The sequence below is a fragment of the Tursiops truncatus genome, chromosome 3 (assembly GCF_011762595.2).
Source record: "Tursiops truncatus isolate mTurTru1 chromosome 3, mTurTru1.mat.Y, whole genome shotgun sequence".
Taxonomy (NCBI): Eukaryota; Metazoa; Chordata; class Mammalia; order Artiodactyla; family Delphinidae; genus Tursiops; species Tursiops truncatus.
Window position 1 is genome coordinate 16196053 of NC_047036.1, and position 25855 is coordinate 16221907.

At 33.6% G+C, this 25855-nt stretch overlaps 1 protein-coding gene across 2 annotated transcripts in view; it reads right to left on the reverse strand.

The window, feature by feature from the left end:
- CDH18 (cadherin 18) overlaps positions 1–25855 on the reverse strand; it is a 504214-nt gene that overhangs the window by 41741 nt on the left and 436618 nt on the right. The window lies entirely within an intron of this gene.

The window sequence follows — 25855 nt, forward strand, 5'->3', positions numbered from 1 at the left end:
AATAGAGTAGTTGGAAAAAAAATACATAATCTTTAAAACATTCAAGGTTTCCAGTCTAAATCAACTTGGAGAAAATAGAAAGTAAAGTTCTTTATACCAGGGTAAAATTTTTCTTACAGGAGAATATATGCAGTTTGTGGTGTCAAGTCATACTTGGGGAAAAATAAATAATAATTTAAATTAGAACTTAGCATGGAATTCATATATAACTCTGGTAAACATCAAAATATTACAGTTAATATTTTAAAATACTTCTTGAGTGCAGTCTTCTCATATTTCAGTAAGTTTATTAGTTCTGAGATATAAGAAAAGATAAATGTTTGGTTTATTTTATGCATCAAAGCTAAAACTGAAGAATTCATAATGGAAAAATTAATGAGAAGGCAAAAACTAAACACATTAAGAAAAAGGGAATATATATATATATATATATATATATATATATATATATATACCCACAGAAGATATTAAAGATAATGGAATTTTAAATTATCCATTTTTAATTATCCATTAAGAATATGGATGGATTAGACATGCCATAGGTACTTTTAAAAGAAGTAGAAAATCAGAGTAGTACTTCAATAACTAAAGAAACTCAATTTTTAGGTAAAAAATCAGGCCTAGGTAGTTTTATCTACAGTTAAAGATACAGGTGACTTCAGTCTTATACATCTTTTCCCCAGAAGACAGAGTAAGGAGGAAATACTCTACAACTTGTTTTCTTGTGGCCAGTAAAACTTTAATATCAATACCATATGCTCCCACTCATGAGAGATATTAGCTGTCATTGGACTGAACAAAATAATACCAAACCCACTCTACTGGAATGGAAATGAAAGTCTGTCATCAGTTTAGTTCTAGGAATGCTTGCATAGTTTGGCATTAAACCAAGGAAAGAAAGAAGGGAGGGAGGGAGGAAGGAAGGAAGGAAAGTGGGAGGGAGAGAAGAAATAAAGAAGGGAATTTTAAAAAGCATAAAAGTTACCCAAAATGATAATGAATTAAAAGAGGGACAAAAAATACATAGATGTTTATCTTAATACACATAGAAAAAAACAAAAAATAAAATTTAATGTCCATACATTCTAAACAAAACAAAGCAAAATCAAAAAAGAAAACTCTTTGCAATCTAGGAACAGAATGTATCCTCTGAAGCTGATTAAGGATACATTCAACAAACAACAACAAAAAGTACAACAAACATTATTCTTAATGGTCAAAAACTAACAAGAGTTAATAAACAAAGCTATAAGGATCCTTGAAATAAATCTAACAAAGTATTTGAAAGACATATGCAAAACATTTTATTGAATGTCATTAAAGTAGATCTAAAGTAATTAAGAGGTATATTGCCTATGTGGTTGGAAGACAAAATATCATAAATAAAGCCAGCTTCTCCAAATTGATGTGTATTTTTGATGCAATCTAATAGACATCCAATGAGAAATGAAAGCTGATTCTAAGATTTATAAGTACTAAGATTGTCCAGACTTGAATGAAGTACAATAAAGGATAATTGCTTTACCATTTATCAAGCCTTATTATTTGGTATTAGAACCTAGGTCACTTTGAAAGTGTCAAAGGGATAGACAAACAGAAACAGAAAACAGAACACAGCCACAAATCTACTATATATGGAAATTTAATATATGGTAATAATGCTATTGCAGATCAATAGGGAAAGTACAGATTGATCAAGAAATAGTTTTAGTAAAGCTTGTAACCACATCATTATCATCATTATAAAATGGGCCATAACTACACTATACACAAAAATACATTTTAAATAATTAAGGACTTAAATGTATAAGGCAAAAACTATACATACTTTAGAAAAAATATTAGCGTGTAATATATTAAAGCTCATGAAAGATTTCAAAATATAAAAATGCACTAATCATAAAGGAAGCATTGATAAATTTGATTACAGTGAAATGTGACTTTTTTCATTTCCTCCAAATATGCCACAAAGAAGACAAAATGTCACAAAATGAGTGAAAATATTTGCAGCACACACAACTGACAAAGGATCTGTATCTCTAATATATAATGCAATGTATTGAATCAATAAGAAAAAGAGACAGCTCAATATAAAAATGGGTACAATGAAGGACAAACATTTAACAGAAGAAGTAATATAAATGGCAAATAAACGTCAAAGTTTTCAACATCAATAGTATTTAAAGAAATACAGCTTAACCAAATAAGTTATCATTTAATCGCAACAATATTGACACAATATCAAGAAGTTTGACAAGATTCTCCAAGTGCTGGATTGGATATAGACCAATGGGAATGACTGTAAATTAAAGTAAACCACATGTAATAATTCATACGGTTGTATACTCTCATGTCCAAGATCCAGCCATTTCCTTGGATCCCAAGGAAAATGTCTTGAAAACATACACCACCAGCATAATTAATAGGAACAACAACAGGAAATTACAAATGTCCAACAATGGCTGAATAGATGCAATATGTGATTATTTATATCATAGAGAAAATAAATGAATAGCAACATAGCTACAACATTAGGGACAATCTTAGAAACAAAATGTTGATTGAAATATTTTTTCAGAACTGTCTCAGAAGATTGCATTCAAATATGGTAGAATTTTTGCAAAGCTGAAAAAAAATCACACAAAACTAAATAACTGATTGCAGAATGAAATAGTATATTGTTGAGGATATGTTCCTAACAACACTAATTCTTAAGTACAGTGATATGTTAACATTTATTTATTATTATGTTTTGCAATATCTTCTTTGTAAGTGTTGAGTACTACATTAAATATACAGAAAAAAGTTACAAAAACATCTTAAAATTAATATATTGTGTAGATTGCTTAATATATAATAGCTAATAGAATTGGCATTACTGAATTTTTGTCACTATACAGTGAAAGATAATTAGATGCTTGTGTATTATATTAGATAATTAATTAATATAATATTTTATATTATAAAGATAAATAGATCCGTGAAATTAAAATTAGTAAAATGCTAATTTAAATATTTGCTTATTTAGAGTTACTTATTATGAAAAAGCATTGCTAAGCTTTTCTAGAAGCTAATACTTGATCTTTTAATAATTTTAAAACTGAAAGAGAATATTCAGCCTGAAATCTCATTTAGTAAATTACAAAATTGAAATTGACACTGTTTAAATGACATATCTTGGCAAAGCCAAGGTTATGGTTTACTTCTCAGGCCTTACTACTGCCACTATATAAATATATGTTTTCTATCGTAACCATTGTTAGTGTAGTCCTATATTTCTCAACCAGGTATTTGCTTACATTTAAGAGCAGACAAAAGCAATCTGTTCCAGAAATCTGAGGCAAGAATAATATTAGTTTTAATCATTGGTATCAGCAGCCTTAAAATGAGTAAATAGTTCTCTGCTCCTTTTCTGAACAGGAAGGATTAGAAGCAATCTTGGCGTATCAGAAAACTGTTTTGTAAGAGAGGATTCTGGAAAGACTGTATCTTGAGGAAGGACTAGAATAAAAAAAACACCTAAGCATTTGACTGTTTTCAAGCATCACCTTCTCACTGCCCCACCTCTGCATTGCTCACGCTGTCCTTTGAAACTGGCATAGCCTGGCTACATTCCATACTTGGGTACAGGAAACTAAATCCTTCTGGATGGAAACAGACTCTCTCCATGTTGCTCCAATGTTATTGTATATCTCTAGTGTACAATTACTATTCCATCACTTAAGGATTAAAAGTACAGGGCTGGGATCAGACAGATATTGATTTGTCTGTAGGCTTACTACCATTTTGTGTTCTGTGGGGAAGTTAAACTGAATCTAACCTTACTGTAGAAGCAGCTAATGATCTGTAGGACATGTAGGGGAACCTCAGGAGATATGGATAAAGAGTTATGAAAAACAGAATGTCAGAGTAAGCTTAACGTCATTACTGATGCAAATTGAATAATTGCTATTTCCTAAAAGTAGGATGGTGTATAAAACCTGTAGCTTTAAATTCCAGATAATTAGAGCTGAAAACCCACTATAGTTTTGTAACCACTTGTGGCCAACCTACACTCATTCTAGTATTTTCTGCTCAATAATGAAATTAGCTAAATCTATATTAGTAAATTGACAAGTTCCTTTGGGTTTTTATTTCTTATTTCCCACAGTCCTAGGGTTAGTATTCTACCCTTTGAATGCCAATCACTTTACCTATAAATGTGAACATATTCATGTGTGTGAGAAGCACTTTGCTAAGGCAAAAATTGGATAATGTCGCTGGAGTTCTTAATGCAACATTTCTATTATTGCTACTATTATTTTTAGGTCCATGCTTCATTTCTAAAAATCAGTTTTCAGTCCTCTTGATGGCAGAGTAAATAAAATACACCATATTCAGACAAACGTCAGTAGGATGCCCTTTCCAGAACTCTTAAGAAACATGAACTTTGGAAAATTATTTGTTATTTCTATACCTTAATTATTTAATCTGTAAACAGGAATAAGAATCATGTAATGTGCAAAACTGTGTTTTTGAGAAAAAATTAAGGAAGCTATGTAAACTTTAAAACACTGAGACTGGGAGAGAGCAGAATACCAATTTTAATCCTTTCTGAAAATGAAGGACAAAACAGAATCAAGAACAAAATAGATGGCACACTGACAATCCTATACATGTGATTTCCGGCACAAACTATCCTGTACTATGTACAAATCATCCAGGTTTTATGCAATACAGGTGGAACAGGAGCTCACATCAGCAGAGCGCCCTCTATGGAGATAAGGATGCAGTGAAGGTTGTATTCCAGTGCAAATGCAAATTGCATGCTAAGATATGTAGAGGGAAATAAAGACACAGACTTACTAGAGAATGGACTTCAGGATACGGGGAGGGGGAAGGGTAAGCTGGGACAAAGAGAGAGAGTGGCATGGACATATATATACTACCAAACGTAAAATAGATAGCTAGTGGGAAGCAGGAACATAGCACCGGGAAATCAGCTCGGTGCTTTGTGACCACCTAGAGAGGTGGGATAGGGAAGTTGGGAGGGAGGGAGACGCAAGAGGGAAGAGATATGGGGACATATGTATATGTATAACTGATTCACTTTGTTACAAAGCAGAAACTAACACACCATTGTAAAGCAATTATACTCCAATAAAGATGTTAAAAAATAAAAATAAATAAATAAATAAATAAATAAATAAATATGTAGAGGATTCACAATACCTTGAAGAATAATCTATTTTATCTAGTGAGTTACTTTGAAAATCTAATATGTACTCACTACTATGTTGGGCTCTGGAGAACACAGAAACAGTGAAATATGCCCCCCTCTAGATTTCCCATTATCAATATGGATTGGAGAAAACAGATTCAATAATAGTATTTTTTCAATTTGTCTTCTTTGAAATTGTGACTTATGTATGTAATATATGTTTACTCCAAAGCTATTATTACTTAAATATGCCCTCCTAAAAACCTAAATCATATTCATTAGTATATGTAGCAAGGTTTACTAGGGAATTCAGTAGATTTCTAATTATTCATATTCTGAAGTTAGTATTAAATAGTTGGAAAATATATAAATATATTAATTTTCTTGTTTATATCATGTAGATTATTTTTCTGAAAATGTGGTTTCAGAAAACCACTTTTACTTTATGAAAACTCACAATGAAAAACCTTATATACTACTAAAATACTAAACTGCAGTGATTACAAATTTAATTAAATGATTACATTTATAGCTGTCTAAATTTCATAAATGTCCACGCTTATAACAATGCATTAAAAAATTTTATTTTTGTGGTCTGCTTCTTTGATTTCTATGAAAACATTTCACTATAAGCATATATCTACAAGCCAAAACAGTCTGCACTCTCAAAAGTTAATATGCACAGGTGATAGAACATTTTAACACGCTTGGCTAATATTTTATTTATGAACAAACATGTTTCCAGCATTTCCTTAAACAATTTATATAAAAATAAGTTTTGGGGTTTCCCTGGTGGCACAGTGGTTGAGAGTCCGCCTGCCGATGCAGGGGACACGGGTTTGTTCCCCAGTCAGGGAAGATCCCACATGCCGCACAGCAGCGGGGCCCGTGAGCCATGGCCGCTGAGCCTGCACGTACGGAGCCTGAGCTCTGCAACGGGAGAGGCCACAACAGTGAGAGGCCCGCGTACCGCACAAATAAATAAATAAGTTTTGCAAATAAGTAAGTGCTCAAGTGAATCTCAAATATTCCACATGATATATTTGTTTGGAAACAAAGGTAGTTTTGATATTTTTTCTTGTCTTTTTAAAATCTTGTATATGGAAGTCATTTAATATATAGGCAAAAAATAAGATAAAATAGTTAATAAGTAATAGAAACTCATTACTATGTATTTAATATATTTTAAAATTACTTTATGGATAAAATTATCACAATGTCTGGTATCTGCCTGGTGTCCCTAATATTCCCTTTTTTTCTCTCCTTCTTTCCCTTCTTTATATCTTGTTTAAATATTGATTGAGAAATCAAATATTGTAACAAAAATAATTTGTCATAATGGATAAGAATATACATCTGATATCTAGTAGAATAATCCTCAAACATCTCTTTCCTGTAGTCAGACAAAATGGTTTAAAATAAAACATTCTGTGATTATTATACAATAGAAAACTAAAGCAACCCTACATGTTTTAGATCACTTACTTATTTCATAATAGTTAAAGAAAACTAATACTTGCCTAGAAGTACCTTCAAAAATTATAAGGTAATTAGAAATGCATCACTCAAAACTCATTCCATGCATTTATTTAATTTTTTGTCAGTTTACAGCATAAAATCTTATTAACGCCCTGATCATCAATAAAGATCCCAGGTTGAAGTGAATTACTTAAAATAAATCTCAGCTTCCTTAAGGACATTATTCCTTTCCTAGTTACCCATAGATCCTCCAACACTTCTAATATGTCTTTAGTGTTATTGCCTGAGACTAGTACAAGTTGGAGGCTTCAAAACTTTGTCATAGCTTTGATTTCAAGAATGAACACTGTCTTTGTTCTACAAATCAGAACTGTAGTCAAAATAATTCACCTCTATGTGAAAATCATTACATTGGGATGGGCAATCTAAGTATTTGCTATTGATTATAAAATTAATTAAAAATACATTTTTAAAAAAACTCTGTTAAAATGTCACAATTGGCCCATTCAATTATATTAAAGAATCTAACAAATTTAATGTTTATTTTCTATGTTTTAAGTAATAATTCAGTTTTAACATTTATTTTCCATCTTGGTGTATTCCTCCATAATGCCTATGAACTATTATAGCTTTTATCTTTGTTAGAGTTCCCAAAATTCAGCTTGTGATCAACTATTGTTCTGTCCTTTGAGCTTATATTTGCAGTCATACTTTTATGCTGCCTAAAAGTTCACTAATAACATAAATCATTTTATATTCTTTTTCATTTTCTGGGTGAGCAATATAAGGATAATAAAAATTTTCTTATCATATACAGCCAACACCTCAAAGTGGTTTTGTTAATTATAACAAAATAGCTAACAAGAATTCATTAATACAAATTAGATACATATATTTTTTAAATATTTGTATTAAAATATTTGACTACATAATCATTCACCAATCTCAGATCCCTGGATGTAGAGATAAAGTCTTATCTCTGAGAATGGATGGGCTGCTTGGGGTTACTGTCATAAATCCTGTAAAAACCACCTGCACTATCTCATCGAAGAATCCAAAATTGATTAATCCAAATGAAGGAAAATGTGAAGATAAATTCAAAATAATTTAAGTACAGCAACATTATTTTATGAAATTCCCTGAAGTTTTATAATATGTTTATTATATAATTTATATAATATTATAAATTATATATATATATATAAAAATATATAAATAAAACTGTTGGTATGCATGGAAGAGAGTCCAGTGTTTATGGTCAAAGTTGTCATGATAATTAAATAGATAAATATTAGCATTTATAACAAATTGTGTGTGTTGTAAATTCATATGTAAAGTAAATTAATCTTGATTCTTACCGCTCATTATATACAAAACATGGCTCAAAGTAAACTATAGACCAAAACATAAAACCTTACATTTAAATATATAATAACTAATATGGTAAAAGCTTTACTACCTTATGATTTAGCAAACATTTCTTAGATAATGCCAAAAAAGTCAAGAATCATAAAATAAACCAAAAATATACAATTATACTTTTTCTAAAAACTTACCCTTCCTTGAACAGCTATGTAAAGTAATGTTTATTAAGAAAATGAAAAGATAAGACACAGAATATAAAAAAATATTTGAAAAGCAAGTACCTGATAAAGTCATATATCTATAATATATTAAAATCTCAAAACTAAATTCTAAAAAGCTAAACAACCTTATAAAAATGTGCACAAATTTTAACAGCAATTTCACAACAGCAGATATATAGATGTAAGCATATAAAAATGTTTTCAGCATCACTAGTCTGTAGTGAAATGCAAATTGAAATAATAATATGTCCCTACACACTAGAATGGGGGGGTGGATACACTGACAATGTCAAGGCTGAGGAGTAACTGTTGGTGGCAATGGTAATAGCCACTTTGGGAAAAATTCGGCATATTTTTGTAACTTAAACATACTATTTGGCCCAAAATTCCCACCTCTACCTCTTGACCCAAGGTAAACTAAAACATATGTCCTCAGAAAATCTGATTGTAAATATTGATAGAAGCTTTATTCAGAATAGCTAAAAGGTGGAAACAAGTCATATTTCCATCAACAAATCTAAAAATAAAGTGTGGTATACATACATATAAGAGAATAACTGGTAATTACCTATTGATAATGTCATGGACAGATATCAAAAGCATATGCTACATGAAAAAAAGCCAATCAAAAGAGTCTATATGTTTTACCTTTCATTTTTATTACATCTAGGAAAAGCAAAACTATTGACTCAGAAATCAATCACTAGTTTCTAAGATTTGGAAGTAGGGGAAAGGAAATCATTTCAAAGAGAACTTTCTTAAAGTGATAGAATTATGAAAAATTATCATTTTTCTGGCATTACTCATAAGACTAGATGTCTCTGAAAAATTCACAAAAATTTATACTTAAGAAAAAGTGATGTTACTATGTAAATTACTCCTTTATAAATCTGACTTTTAAACAAAACAGTGGTATATTCTGAGATTTTTGACTTGGAGCCAAGAAATAGTATCACTTAGTTTAGATATTAATTGCATTATGAATAATGATATTAGATTTTTAAATATTATGGAAATAAAGCTTTAATTAATAAATATTTGTTTAAAAATGTGTAAAATGGCCTAAAAAATCACAAAATTCTCAGAGACAAATTTTACAAAAGATGCATAATACGTCCACATGAAAACTACAATACATTGCTGGGAGAAATCAAGAAATAATTAAATAAATGGATATATATACCATATACGTGGATTAGAAGATTTGACACTATTAAAATGTCAATTCTCCCCAAATGATTTATAAATTTTAATCCAATACCAATCCAAATCTCAGCAGCTTTTTTCTTTTTTCGGTAGAAATTGACACACTGTTTCTAAAACTTATAAGGAAATGCAAAACAGCGAAAAAAAAATCCAGAATTCTAAATCCATTGTGCAAATGATGATCATAGTTGTAAACCTTTTGCTTCCTGATTTCAAAATTCTCTGTAAAGTTACAGTAATGAAGATAATGTGTCATTGGCATACAGACACGTATAGTAGTATAGACAAAGAAATCAATAGAACAGGAAAGAGTATCCAAAAATAGTAACAGGCGTATATGGTAAATTGATTTTTGTCAAATTTTCCAAAGTGATTCAGTCACTTTCCTGTATGGGAAAATAATCTACTCCCATTCCTACATCACGGAGGCACAAACAATTCTAGATGAGGGTTGAACCTAAACTTACGAACTAAAAATACAAAGCTATTAGAAGAAAATATTCACAGTCTTGGGTAGGCAAACATGTTATAAACAAGACAAAGGGATGACATTATAAAAGAAAAACTGATAATGTTAACTCAAGTTAGTTAAAATTTTCTGTTCTTCTAGAAATACAGTTAAGTAAACAAAACAGCAAGGCTCATAATGGAAATATTCATATTATATCTCTAAGAATTTATGTTCAGAATATAAAAATAATTCTTACAATATTTAATTATAAGAAATCAACTTAAAACAAAGTGAGCAAATGCTATCACAGAGTAATATATACATATGACCAGTACAGATGTGAAAAAGTGTTTAGTATCTTTTATAATTAAAGATACAGAAATTAATAACACAATGTAACTCTACTACACTCCCAAATGAATGGCTAAAATTTAAAGAGATTATCCACTCCAAATCATGAGGCACACAGCCAGAATTCTCATGTTTTTATTTAATTTATTTTTATTTTTTTATATACTGCAATTTTATTTCAATTGCACAAAGGAAGTTAGTATGTAGGAAATTTAAATGAAACGGTATGGTAAAAGTAGCAGAGAACCAAAAACTCTAATAAGGAAGTACACCTAAAACATGAGAATTCAACATTCATTAGTGTTCCATCTTCATTTATGATTGACACTTGATGCTTGCAAATTTTGAAACAAACTTTGAGATCATGATGACTATCCTGAAGAGATTTCAGCACCAGCACTAAGATTTGTACATTCACTTGGTTTGCAATTGACTTGTTAGCCATTTACTTAGTGTATAGTACAGATTTGTCCCAGGTCAGATCATAGTGTTGAAGGAAACAAGTACCTTCCTGTAATTAGAAAGGATCCCCTAAACTGCACTCAGCTTAAGACATCCAATGTACAAGAGCACGAAAATCATAATATTGCGGCTCCAAGGAACACAGTTTTGATAAGGAAAATAACCTAAGTTTCTGTTTCCCATTTTTATTATTGACATCTCTAACAATGACAAATGTTACAACAACATTGAAAAATAGTTTGTTTTTCATAAAGTTAAACGTGCACATATTGTGTGATGGAAACATTCAACTCATAGGTATTTATCCAGAAAAATGAAAACATAGCCATGCAAATACTGGGGTACAAATATTTATAGTAGCTTTAAAAATAATAGCCCCAAACCAGAAATAACTTGACTGCTCATCAACAGAAAAATAGACAAATTATGTTATATTCATAAAGGAATATTATTTATAAACAACAAGAAATAAATTACTGCTACTAAGAAATATGGATTAATTTCAAAATATTATGTTGTTCAAAAGCAGCCCAAATTATATATACTGTATACCCCAAATCTTATACACTTGTTGATTCCATTTATATGAAATTCCATAAATTGAACATGACAGAATAAATTACAATATTGTTACCTCTGAGGAATGAAGGGTAAGGGGATTGACTGTAAAGGAGAACCACTCTGAAGGTACAGAAATGTCCTGTATCTTGATAGGGATGTGATTACATGGAAGTGTGCCTTTGAAAATCCATTGAAGTGTAAGGAGATCTGTACGTTTTAGTAAATGTCAATATTATCCTTTTTTAAAAAAAAAAAACCTTAATTAAGGGGAACAGAATGCTCATACATCCTAGACAGAATCCTATTCTAATTACTGGCATACAGTTAATTGTGGGCATCAACTAAGTAAGTGTTACACAAAATCAATCATAGTTAAGAGAGTTTAATTAATGTGTTTTAATAGGGGTCCAATGTGAAATCATTTTCTAAATGTTGACATAGGTGCTAGAATATTTTATCATTATATATAATAATTTATAAGAATGTATTTCCAACTTTTTGATCTGTGTGCTACTTTTTAGTAGTTTCCAAAATGTAATTTTGTCCCTAATCCCCATGAAGATGTACCAAGTAATGACTGATATTAATTTAGCATATAGTTCAGTCATATTTATAATAATGATAAGAACTGTCATTTATTATGACACCATGTACTAGATACTGGGTGAATATACTTCATTTAATCCTTACTGTAATCCTTTGTTATAGATAAGAAAATATGTAATATTTTTGTTAAATAATTTCCCCAAGTTTCAACTACTTATAATGAACAGAAACAGAATTTAACTAGAGCCTCCCTTACTTCAGATTTAGTATTCTTAAGTATTATGCATTACTGCCTACTAGAAAATGTAAGGATTTTATTGATAATACAATGATAATTAATTAGATATAAATCAATACCCTTCATTAATATAGAAGTAAAAGTGGAGAAGTATACATAATGAAAACAATAAAAAAGCCAGAGCAGTCTACATTTATAAAAAATATCTAAAATGTGTCCAGATTCATATACAAGATATTAAAACATCTTTTCTATAACCTTTAAATTCTTACAATTTCAAGGAACAAGAAAGGTGAGACTTAGGATAGTTAGTATAATTTTGGAACTGAATACAAACATTTTAGAGTGGAATTTTTCTGCATAAAATGAAATCTATTGGTTGAGATCTTTAACTCACATATTAAACATACACACTAGTTTCAGAGTCAATCATTGAATATAGTTACATATTTATTAAAAACATTGTTAAACATTCTCTTTTTGAAAAACATTTGAGAGTACTTCTAGAAATATATGCTCTTGGTATGTGCACTCTTGGTATATACCTAGAGAAGTTTTTCACATGCAATAAGAACCATGTATAAGACAAGTAATATCAGCAATATTAATAATATCTGAAGCTATAAAAAATAGTAAACAACCCAAAGCCATTGGAAGTTGTATGCATTAGTTAGTTAAAATACATTTATTTTCTTATCACAGTGAAAATGAATTAATTTTTGCTGTACTTCTCTACATGGATGATTCTTTAAAACACAGCACCAAAAAAAAAAAAGAAAATTCACAGAAACTGCATATAATATTAGGCCACTTATATTTACAATGCCCATGAGTCAGTAAATACAAAGATGTAGTTATATACATAAATATAGATAAATGGCCAAACTGTATTTGGTAAAACTATAAAGAAAACAAAGGAACAAATAATACAAAATTCAATATTGATGAGCTCTGGGTAGAATGGAGAGGAATGTCACAGTGAGGCACATGTAAAGCTTATTTCTTCAAGGTGGGTGGCTCTTAAATTAGTGTTTTGTTTATTACTTAAACTGACTATATACTTAAGATATCAATATATCAATACTTGATATATCTTACAACACCAGTTGAAAAATAGTTGGTCCAATTATTTTAATGTATTCATATATTAATAGAGATATCTGTGTACATACACATACATATCTTCATTCATTATTTCAAATTATGTTCTAATTACCAACTAAGCACAATTTTCATAGTTTTGTTTATCAGTGTCTTCCTTTAAGGGTTTTACAATTTGTACTTTTATAAAACTTGCTCTTTTCCTAAGCCATAGTCATATTATCCTACATTTCATTTAAGGTTTAATTTTTTTCTTCCACAAATTGGAAGTGCTTATTTTTTATGGTTGTGAGGTAGCTAAATAATGTACTTTTATTTTCAGAGCCAAATGACATACCCCTGTCTTCAGCTGTTTGTTGCAGTGTCTGTCCATTCTCCCCACTGGCCTGCCAATAACACTGTCTTTTAACAATTTGCATGGTTTTCAAAGGATGCAAATTGTATTAACACATTTCTTTTTCAAAATTGTTATGTGGTTTAATATGTCAGCAATGTTAGTATATTTTGCTTTATGTGTTTGAAAATGATATGTATTCTTTAAGTTTATTGCAAAATATATATACATATATATATAGTTAAACTCAAGTGTTTTTCTTTCATTCTTTGAAACACTTTTATCATTATTGACTTTTTGGTCTGCTTAGTAAAATGTTTCTGAGAGAAATCTGTTACCATTTTCTTCCATGATTATATTTTTTGTTTATTTTGAATGCATTTAATTAGGTGCATACAAGTTCAAAATGGTTACCTCACTGGGTGACTTTCTTATCATCATGGCAGCTTTTTGTTTTAAAGTATATTTTGTCTGATACTAACAGTTCTGCCAGATTTATTTTGGTTAGTATTGTCTATTTTTTATTGTATTGTATTATTTTAAAAGTTTCTATATCTTTATATCTTATCATGTGCCTATTAGGAATAGCATAAAGATATTTTTTTCTTATTTCACTCCAGTATGGTAACATTGTTTGTTTATCTCATTTATGCCACTTTGGTTATTAATATATATTTTTACCACTTTATTGTGTGCTTCAAATTTGTCCTAATTTTTCTGTTTTTAATCCTTTGTAATATTACTTTCCAGTAGATTAAAGTTTTATTCTTATTAAATTTCCGTTCTAATTTTACATCTGTAGACTAAATTTCTTTTATTTTTTTCTTTTCTTTTCTTTCTTTCTTTCTTTCTTTATTTATTTTTTGCGATACGTGGACCTTTCACTGTTGTGGTCTCTCCCATTATGGAGCACAGGCTCCAGGCACGCAGGCTCAGCGGCCATGGCTCACAGGCCTAGCCGCTCCGCGGCATGTGGGATCTTCCTGGACCGGGGCACGAACCCATGTCCCCTGCATCAGCAGGCGGACTCTCAATCACTGTGCCACCAGGGAAACCCTTCTTTTATTTTTTTAATCTAGAAATGTTAACATGCTTGTGTAACTCTGGAAAATCTAAAAACAATTGGCATCTTCACTTTCTTCCTGAACATTACAAGAACTTTTATTTTATTTATTTATTTATTTATTTATTTATTTATTTATTTTTGGCTGTGTTGGGTCTTTGTTGCTGCACACGGGCTTTCCCTACTTGAGGCGAGCAGGGGCTACTCTTCCTTGCGGTGCGTGGGCTTCTCATTGTGGTGGCTTCTCTTGTTGTGGAGCACAGGCTCTAGGTGCACAGGCTTCAGTTGTTGTGGCTCACGGGCTCTAGAGTGCAGGCTCAATAGTTATGGCACACGGGCTTAGTTGCTCTGTGACATGTGGGATCTTCCCGGATGAGGGCTCAGACCCATGTCCCCTGTACTGGCAGGCAGATTGTTAACCTCTGCACCACCGGGGAAGCCCTATAAGAACTTTTAAATGCTTTAATTCCAATCAGGTCTTACAAGTTTATGCCTATAAGTTACGGTGATGATGATGATGATTGAGGTTTTGTTAATCCGTCAAATTTGACATTTTATGTTATTACAGAGTCAGTGTCCTCATGTGTACCGTTTGCTTTGTTATCATTCCTTATTGAATCTTAAACCTTCCTTCTGAGAGAATTTTCTTTTTCTAAGAACTTCCAAAGTAACAATGTTAACCTCCTCAACTTTAGTTCTTTGAAAACATTTCTGTTTCACACTTGTCAAGGAGTCATTGAGGCCAAGGTGATGTGAAATAACATGTAAGAAGTGTCACGTACTCAGTGTTTCTAATAGGTAACATTTTCACATTTTCACCTCCTCTACCCAGAGCAAAGTTGAAAACAGAAGACACGCCTTATCTTTACGCTTTGTTTGGCAGGATGTGAGTGTGAATGTGTGTGTGTGTGTGTGTGTGTGTGTGTGTGTGTGTGTGTGTGTGTATCTTGGTTCACCCTATATGACTGTCATGTTTTGGAGCCTTAATTTCTTTGGGAGTATTTTGTCATACTGAAAAAAATAACTACATGGTATTACTTATGATTTAAAAGGAACATTACAGCAGATGAAAGGAGGCAAGGGTTAAAGACTATTTAGAAAGCTATTGCAATAATCCAGTGGGAGTGATGGTTGTTTAGACAGGGGTGGGAGTGATGGTTGTTTAGACAGGGGTGGGAGTGATGGAAATAGGAAGAAGTGGTCGCCTCATGGATATTTTTTAAGGTATATCTGACAGAAATGTCTGATGAACTGGAAGCGCGGCATGACAGAAAAATAAGATTCAAATATGAACCTGGGTGATTTGCATAGCGATCTGAAGACTATGACTATCATTGTTGAGATGGATGAGGTCTCTGGAGGAGCAAATTTACAGATAAACTGGATTTTGAGGAAAAGTTTTACTTGGATCATGTTTAGTTTGAGAACTCGGAGAAAAGAAATCAGGGTGGCTAATATGGTATTCATGGAAAAGGTGACCAAGCTGCTGCAGATTTAAATTCAAGAGTTATCTCTATGTAGCTGTTAACAAAAGTCCATTAGATTGAATGAGATTAATTGGGCAATAACTCAAGAAAAGTCTGAGGACTGAAAATTGGGAAGCATCACAATTCAATGAATGAAGAGATTGGGAGGAGCTAAGCAGCACGCTGAGAAAGAAGAATCGGTGAAGGAATAAGAATGTTGTTTCCTTTAGCTAAAGAAAGAACTTGTTTCTTGAAGGAGTTGTGTCAATTGTGTCAGATTTGCAAATTTTTTGAGCAAATGGAGGCATGAGAACTATATATTGGATTTTGCAGTATGAAGGACAAGAGTGATTTTAGTGAAGTAATAAAGATAAGACTCTTTAGAGTGAGGTTGAAAGAGCCTGAGAGAAAAGGCAGATTGTGAATATAGGCAATTCTTTCAAGGAGTTTTTCAGTCAAGGGAATGAAATAGTAGAGGTGTATCTGGAGGGAAACACTGCATCAAGGAAAGTTTTTGGGTTTTGTTTGCTTGAGTTGATTTTATTTTCAGATAGAAAATAAAGCCTGTTTTTGAGGACAGGGGAATTATGTACCAGATAAGGAAAAATAAAAATACAGGAAAGAGGAAAAATTATTAATGGTGCAATGTCTCAGAGTGAGCAAGGGAGGACAGGATTCAGGGCACACATAGCGGGGTGGCCATAAGCATGGAGTGAAGAGTTCATTCACAGTAACCTGACAAAAGTCAGATTTATGGGGATTATTGCCCACAGTAATAGTTAGGTTGGTAGATATGATAGAAGGAAAATGTGGACATTCTTTTTGACCGATCTTATTTTATGTCACTAGAGAAGCAAGATTATCTGATGCATGTAAGGAAATTTGAAAAAGTATTGAAAAATTGTAGAGAGAGGAAAAACGATAAAATACATATTTAGCAGGACTGTATATAATTGCTTGAGTTACTTGAGCTTCTTTTTTTTTTTTTTTTTTTTTTTGCAGTACGTGGGCCTCTCACTGCTGTGGCCTCTCCCGTTGTGAAGCACAGGCTCCAGACGCACAGGCTCAGTGACCATGGCTCATGGGCCCAGCCACTCCACGGCATGTGGGATCTTCCAGGACCGGGGCATGAACCCATGTCCCTTGCATCAGCAGGCAGACTCTCAACCACTGCGCCACCAGGGAAGCCTGAGTTTCTTTTGAACAAACAAATGTGTTCTAATTCTTTTACAATTTGATACTGAGATTGGGATAATGCAATTAGTAATCCCTCAATGTATTGACATATTGGGTAAACAATGACAAAAATAGACTGTATTAGATATTATAATTGTCTGATCAAACTCCTCCTTGTGTGTAGAATCCAACAGTTTTGAATGGAATTGACTGCAAGTGAAGATAAAAATATGAACCTTGAAAGTCCTGAGCCAATGTGGACAATCCCATACATTTTGCTACACTAAGTAATTAAATTGTGGGCACATTTCGCATATTAAATATTATTTTTAAAGACAATGAATGGAGGTTAGTTCATAAATGACTTAATTGGAACAATGTTTTTAATGCTTATCCAAAGTGACAATTTATCTCACCCTGGGTGTGAATGAAGTTGAGTGTATCCCACCTTAAGGTGGCATTCATCCTGTTAATATACTAAAAGTTAACATACGACTAGTTGCTTGTTACTATAATATAGCAACATTAAAGCAAAATATGAGATCAAAAGAAATGGAAAAATCACAGAGAAATGGAGATAGATACCTGATCTAAGTAAGCCTGAAGTCCAATTCACCTATGAAATTTTCAAGTAAATGAACCAATAAATTTATTTTAAATCTTAGACCAAATTGAATTATTTTTGATATTTTGGAGTAATCTGTCATATGGCTATAGGTAACTAATACACTGACCCATGCATGTATAAATAAAAATTTCAGAAAAGTATTTTATTGTATTACTTTTGATCATTGGTTAAAGCAATGCCAGTTTCTTGTGTGTTATTCCTTTTGTGTGCCAAGGAAAAAAGGCCCGTTAGGAACCTTTGTGTGCTAGGGAAATTGCTAATATGAACACATTGTGGAAGACAAATTTTATATATCAAAATAAGCACACTGACAATAACAAAAGAATGTGTAGACGCCAAAGGGACTTAAAACCAACCACTCTTCAGTAACAGCATTTTATATTGCTAGCTACAGCTGCTAACAAAAATTAATTTCAGATTAAAAGGCAACAAGGAATGAGTTCATAAAATCTAAATTTAATTTCCATTGCCTGCAGTTAACAATAGGGCTAAATTTGAAATTTGTGGATCCTAATCTTTGAATACATTTGCATGAGAATTGAGGGGGATAAATGAGAAAGATTCAGTGAATAAAGAATATGTACACATTGGTTTCTGGACTTGAATTATGCATATAATCTGAGAGAAAAAAATGAAACAGGGAGCTGAGGCAAATTTTTGTATCAATGCACAAACATGCAGTTGTTGTTATTGTTGCTTAAACTGTGAACTCTGGTGACAGCAGAACGTTTTGGACTCATTAGAAGTATGAATAAACAAGCATCTCTTCAAATTTGACTCCTTTGGAAGTACAACTGTCATGCAAGCAATTAATGAAAGAGAGTCCCATTTTGGTGTATTGATCAGATAGAATACATTCTCACATTCAGTGCATAGAACAAGGAGAAATCGAATATTTTAGGTAAAATGGGAACTATACAGTGATCATTGCAATGTGTAGTGAATGATGAAGTTGTTGGGTAATTAAGGTGGGTGGAGAAATGAGGGCAAAGAATATTCATGAATTCAACAAAATTTTATTAACCCAGTTCTATATGTCAGGAAACTTACAAAGAATTTGGGAATACTCTGATAAACAAAGACAAAATAGACCTGATTCTTAGACTTGAGATGTTCACAATGTAGTAAAGGTGAAAAATACTACAAAAAAAATGTGATAAGTGCTATATTCAAGACTAGTAAATGATGAACGTTATTCTAAGACCCATGTAAAGTTAGAGTACAGAAGGGAAGGAGCTTTAAAGTTTGCCTGAGAAGTTGAGAGAAATTTCACACATGTTGTGACATTTGAAATAGTTTTTGAAAAGAAAATAGCTGTTTGTAAAGCAGTAGAAAATGAGAAGAGGGCTTTGAGAGATGAAAGGATTATAAAATTATTTAAAGAACATGACCTGTTTGAAGGTCTGTGACTAAAAGCGTGATATATATTTTTCAAATGATTCAGCTGAGAACAGAGGGCCAAATATTATAAAGAAAAAACACATATGTCGCATATGAAGTTTATTCCTCAGGCAAACAGGACATGTGTATGTGTGTGTGCATGCACATGTATGCATGCCCATGAGAGTAGGACTACATGAAACTATGACATACATCAAATTGTTATTAAAAACAATGTTTCTTAAACTTAATTTACATTAGAATCACATAGGTCAGTGTTTTTTCAAATGTTAGAATGAATGAGAATCACCTACAGGGCCTGATAAAACCCAGGACACTTGGCCACAACTAGTTTCTAATTCATGGGTTCCCAGATATTTGGTCAAACATTATTCTGTGTGTTTTTGTGAGCCTGTCTCTAGATAAGATTAACATTTAAATTGGGAGACTGAGTAAAGCAGATTGTTCTCCATTGTGTGAGTGGGCGTTATCCAGTCAGCTGAAGACATGAACAGAAGCAAAGGCTGATCCTCCTTCAAATAAGAGAGAATTCTCTTGCCTGATGGCCTTTGAGGCATTGGCTTTCCCTGGTTCTGGCCTTAAGATGTACCCTAGGGAGAGGGGGAAGATGGCAGAAGAGTAAGACGCGGAGATCACCTTCCTCCCCACAGATACACCAGAAATACATCTACACGTGGAATAACTCCTACAGAACACCTACTGAACGCTGACAGAAGACCTCAGACCTCTCAAAAGGCAAGAAACTCCCCACATACCTGGGTAGGGCAAAAGAAAATAGAATAAACAGAGACAAAAGGATAGAGATGGGAACTGCACCAGTGGGAGGGAGCTGTGAAGGAGGAAAGGTTTCCACACACTGGAAGCTCCTTCGCGGACGGAGACTGCAGGTGGCGGAGGCAGGAGCTTCGGAGCCACGGAGGAGAGTGCAGCAACAAGGGTGCGGAGGGCAAAGTGGGGAGATTCCCGCACAGAGGATCGGTGCCGACCGGCACTCACCAGCCCGAGAGGCTTGTCTGCTCACCTGCAGGGGCGGGCAGGGCTGGGAGCTGAGGCTTGGGCTTCGGTCAGAGCGCAGGGAGAGGACTGGCCACGTGAACACAGCCTGAATGGGTTAGTGCACTATGCCTAGCTGGGAGGGAGTCCGGGGAAAAGTCTGGACCTGCCGAAGAGACAAGAGACTTTTTCTTCCCTCTGTTTCCTGGCGCTCAAAGAGGGGATTAAGAGCACTGCTTAAAGGAGCTCCATAGACGGATGTGATCCGCGGCTAAAAGCACGGACCACAGAGACGGGCATGAGACGAAGGCTGCTCCTGCCACCACCAAGAAGCCTGTGTGCAAGCACAGGGCGCACTCCACACCTCCCTTCCGGGGAGCCTGTGCAGTCTGCCACTGCCAGGGCCCCGGGATCCAGGGACAACTTCCCCAGGAGAACGCACAGCGGCTGGTGCAATGCCACGCCAGTCTCTCCTGCCGCAGGCTCTCCCCGCATCCGTACCCCTCCCTCCCACCGGCCTGAGTGAGCCAGAGCCCCTGAATCAGCGGCTCCATTAACCTCGTCCTGTCTGAGCCAAGAACAGACGCCCTCTGGTGAACTACACGCAGAGGCGGGGCCAAATCCAAAGCTGAGCCCTGGAAGCTGTGCAAACAAAGAAGAGAAAGGGAAATCTCTCCCAGCAGCCTCAGGAGCAGCAGATTAAATCTCCACAATCAACTTGATGTACACTGCATCTGTGGAATACCTGAATAGACAACGAATCATCCCAAATTGAGGAGGTGGACTTTTAGAGCAAGATTTATTATTTTTTCCCCTTTTCCTCTTTTTGTGAGTGTGTATGCTTCTGTGTGAGATTTTGTCTGTATAGCTTTGCTTTCACCATTTATCCTAGGGTTCTATCCGTCCTTTTTTTTTTTTTAACTTTAAAAAAATTTTTTCTTAATAATTATTTTTCTTATTTTTAATAATTTTACTTTTTCTTACTTTATTTTATTTTCTTTTATACTCTTTCTTTCTTTCTTTCTTTCCTTCTTCCTTCCTTCCTTGCTTTCTTTTTTTCTACTATTTCTCCCTTTTATTCTGAGCCCTGTGGATGAAAGGCTCTTGGTAGTGCAGCCAGGAGTCAGTGCTGTGCCTCTGAGGTGGGAGAGCCACCTTCAGGACACTGGTCCACAAGAGACCTCCCAGCTCTGTGTAATACCAAATGGCAAAAATCTCCCAGCGATCTCCATCTCAACACCAACACCCAGCTTCACTCAACGACGAGCAAGATACAGTGCTGGACACCCTATGCCAAACAACAACAACACCCATTAGCAGAGAGGCTGCCTAAAATCATAATAAGTCCACAGATACCCCAAAACACACCAACAGACATGGACCTGCCAACCAGAAAGACAAGATCCAGCCTCATCCACCTGAACACAGACACTAGTCCCCTCCACCAGAAAGCCTACACAACCCACCGAACCAGCTTTAGCCACTGGGGACACACACCAAAAACAACGGGAACTATGAACCTGCAGACTGCAAAAAGGAGACCCCAAACACAGTAAGATAAGCAAAATGAGAAGACAGAAAAACACACAGCAGATGAAGGAACATGATAAAAACCCACCAGACCTAACAAATGAAGAGGAAATAGGCAGTCTACCTGAAAAATAATTCAGAATAATGATAGTAAAGATGATCCAAAATCTTGGAAATAGAATAGAGAAAATGCAAGAAACATTTAACAAGGACCTAGAAGAACTAAAGATGAAACAAGCAACAATGAACAACACAATAAATGAAATTAAAAATACTATAGATGGTATCAATAGAAGAATAACTGAGGCAGAAGAATGGATAAGTGACCTGGAAGAGAAAGTAGTGGAAATAACTATAGCCAGCAGAATAAAGAAAAAATAATGAAAAGAACTGAGGACAGTCTCAGAGACCTCTGTGACAACATTAAACACACCACATACAAATTGTAGGGGATCCAGAAGAAGAAGAGAAAAAGAAAGGGACAGAGAAAATATTTAAAGAGATTATAGTTGAAAACTTCCCTCATATGGAAAAGGAAATAGTTAATCAAGTCCAAGAAGCACAGAGAGCCCATACAGGATAAATCCAAGGAGGAACATGCCAAGACACATATTAATCAAATTGTCAAAAATTAAATACAAAGAAAACATATTAAAAGCAGCAAGGGAAAAACAACAAATAACACACAAGGGAATCCCCATAAGGTTAACAGCTGATCTTTCAGCAGAAACTCTGCAAGCCAGAAGGGACTGGCAGCACATATTTAAAGTGATAAAGGAGAAAAACCTGCAACCAAGACTAATCTATCCAGCAAGGATCTCATTCACATTTGATGGAGAAATTAAAACCTTTACACACAAGTAAAAGCTGAGAGAGTTCAGCACCACCAAACCAGGTTTACAACAAATGCTAAAGGATCTTCTCTAGGCAAGAAACACAGGAGAAGGAAAAGACCTACAATAACAAACCCAAAACAATTAAGACAATGGGAATCAGAACATACATGTCGATAATTACCTTAATGTAAATGGATTAAATGCTCCCACCAAAAGACACAGACTGGCTGAATGGATACAAAAACAAGACATATATATATATATATATATATATATATATATATATATATATATATATATATATATACTGATTACAAGAGACCCACATCAGACCTAGAGACACATACGGACTGAAAGTGAGGGGATGGAAAAAGATATTCCATGCAAATGGAAACCAAAAGAAAGCTTGAGTAGCCATTCTCATATCAGACAAAATAGACTTTAAAATAAAGACTATTAGAAGAGACAAAGAAGGACACTACATATTGATCAAGGGATCGATCAAAAAAGAAGATATAACAATTGTAAATATTTATGCACCCAACATAGGAGCACCTCAATACATAAGGCAAATAATAACAGCCATAAAAGGGGAAATCAACAGTACCACATACATAGTAGTGGACTTTAACACCTCACTTTCACCAATGGACAGATCATTCAAAATGAAAATAAATAAGGAAACACAAGCTTTAAATGATACATTAAACAAGATGGACTTAATTTATATTTATAGGACATTCCATCCACAAACAACAAAATACACATTTTTCTCAAGTGCTCATGGAACATTCTCCAGGATAGGTCATATGTTGGGTCACAAATCAAGCCTTGGTAAATTTAAGAAAATTGTAATTGTATCAAGTATCTTTTCTGACCACAACACTATGAGACTAGGTATCAATTACAGGAAAAAAATCTATAAAAAAAAATACAAACACATGGAAGCTAAACAATACACTACTTAATAACAAAGTGATCACTGAAGAAATCGAAGAGGAAATCAAAAAATACCTAGAAACAATTGAAAATGGAGACAAGATGTCCCAAAACCTATGGGACACAGCAAAAGCTGTTCTAATAGGGAAGTTTATAGCAATACAATCCTTCCTAAAGAAACAGGAAACATCTCGAATAAACAACCTAACCTTGCACCTAAAGCAATTAGAGAAAGAAGAACAAAAAACACCCCAAAGTTAGCAGAAGGAAAGAAATTATAAAGATCAGATCAGTAATAAATGAAAAAGAAATGAAGGAAACAATAACAAATATCAATAAAAGTAAAAGCTTGTTCTTTAAGAAGATTAAAAAAAAAAAAGATAAACCATTAGGCAGACTCATCAAGAGAAAAAGGGAGAAGACTCAAATCAATAGAATTAGAAATGAAAAAGGAAAAGTAATAACTGACACTGCAGAAATACAAAAGATCCTCAGAGGTTACTACAAGCAACTCTATGCCAATAAAATGGACAACCCGGAAGAAATGGACAAATTCTTAGAAATGCACAACCTGCCAAGACTGAATCAGGAAGAAATAGAAAATATGAACATGGTAATCACAAGCACTGAAATTGAAACTGTGATTAAAAATCATCCAACAAACAAAAGCCCAGGACCAGATGGCTTCACAGGAGAATTCTTTCAAACGTTTAGAGAAGAGCAAACACCTATTCTTCTCAAACTCTTCCAAAATACAGCAGAGGGAGGAACACTCCCAAATTCATTCTACAAGGCCACCATCACCCTGATACCAAAACCAAACAAGGATGTCACAAAGAAAGAAAACTACAGGCTAATATCACTGATGAACATAGATGAAAAAATCCTCAACAAAATACTAGCAAACAGAATCCAACAGCATATTAAAAGGATCATACACCATGATCAAGTGGGGTTTATTCCAGGAATGCAAGGATTCTTCAATATACGCAAATCAATCAATGTGATACACCATATTAACAAATTGAAGGAGAAAAACCATATGGTCATCTCAATAGATGCAGAGAAATCTTTCGACAAAATTCAACACTCATTTATGATAAAAACCCTCCAGAAAGTAGGCATAGAGAGAACTTTCCTCAACATAATAAAGGCCATATATGACAAACCTACAGCCAACAACATCCTCAATGGTGAAAAACTGAAAGCATTTCCACTAAGATCAGGAACAAGACAAGGTTGCCCACTCTCACCACTCTTATTCAACATAGTTTTGGAAGTTTTAGCCACAGCAATCAGAGAACAAAAGGAAATAAAAGGAATCCAAATCAGAAAAGAAGAAGTAAAGCTGTCATTGTTTGCAGATGACATGATATTATACATAGCGAATTCTAGAGATGCTACCAGAAAACTACTAGAGCTAAACAATGAATTTGGTAAAGTAGCAGGATTCAAAATTAATGCACAGAAATCTCTGGCATTCCTATACACTAATGATGAAAAATATGAAAGTGAAATCAAGAAAGCTCTCTCATTTACCATTGCAACAAAAAGAATAAAATATCTAGGAATAAACCTACCTAAGGAGACAAAAAACCTGTATGCAGAAAATTATAAGACACTGATGAAAGAAATGAAAGATGATACAAATAGATGGAGAGATATACCATGTTCTTGGATCAGAAGAATCAACATTGTGAAAAGGACTCTACTACTCAAAGCAATCTACAGATTCAATGCAATCCCTATCAAACTACCACTGGCATTTTTCACAGAACTAGAACAAAAAATTTCACAATTTGTATGGAAACACAAAAGACACCAAATAGTGAAAGCAATCTTGAGAACGAAAAATGGAGCTGGAGGAAGCAGGCTCCCTGACTTCAGACTATATTACAAAGCTACAGTAATCAAGACAGTATGGTACTGGCACAAAAACAGAAATATAGATCAATGGAGCAGTATAGAAAGCCCAGAGATAAACCCACGCACATATGGTCACCTTATCTTTGATAAAGGTGGCAGGAATGTACAGTGGAGAAAGGACAGCCTCTTCAGTAAGTGGTGCTGGGAAAACTGAACAGGTACATGTAAAAGTATGAGATTAGAACACTCCCTAACACCATACAGAAAAATAGTTCAAAATGGATTAAAGACCTAAATGTAAGGCCAGAAACTATCAAACTCTTGGAGGAAAACATAGGCAGAACACTCTATGATATAAATCACAGCAAGATCCTTTTTGACCCACCTCCTAGAGCAATGGAAATAAAAACAAAAATAAACAAATGGGACCTAATGAAACTTA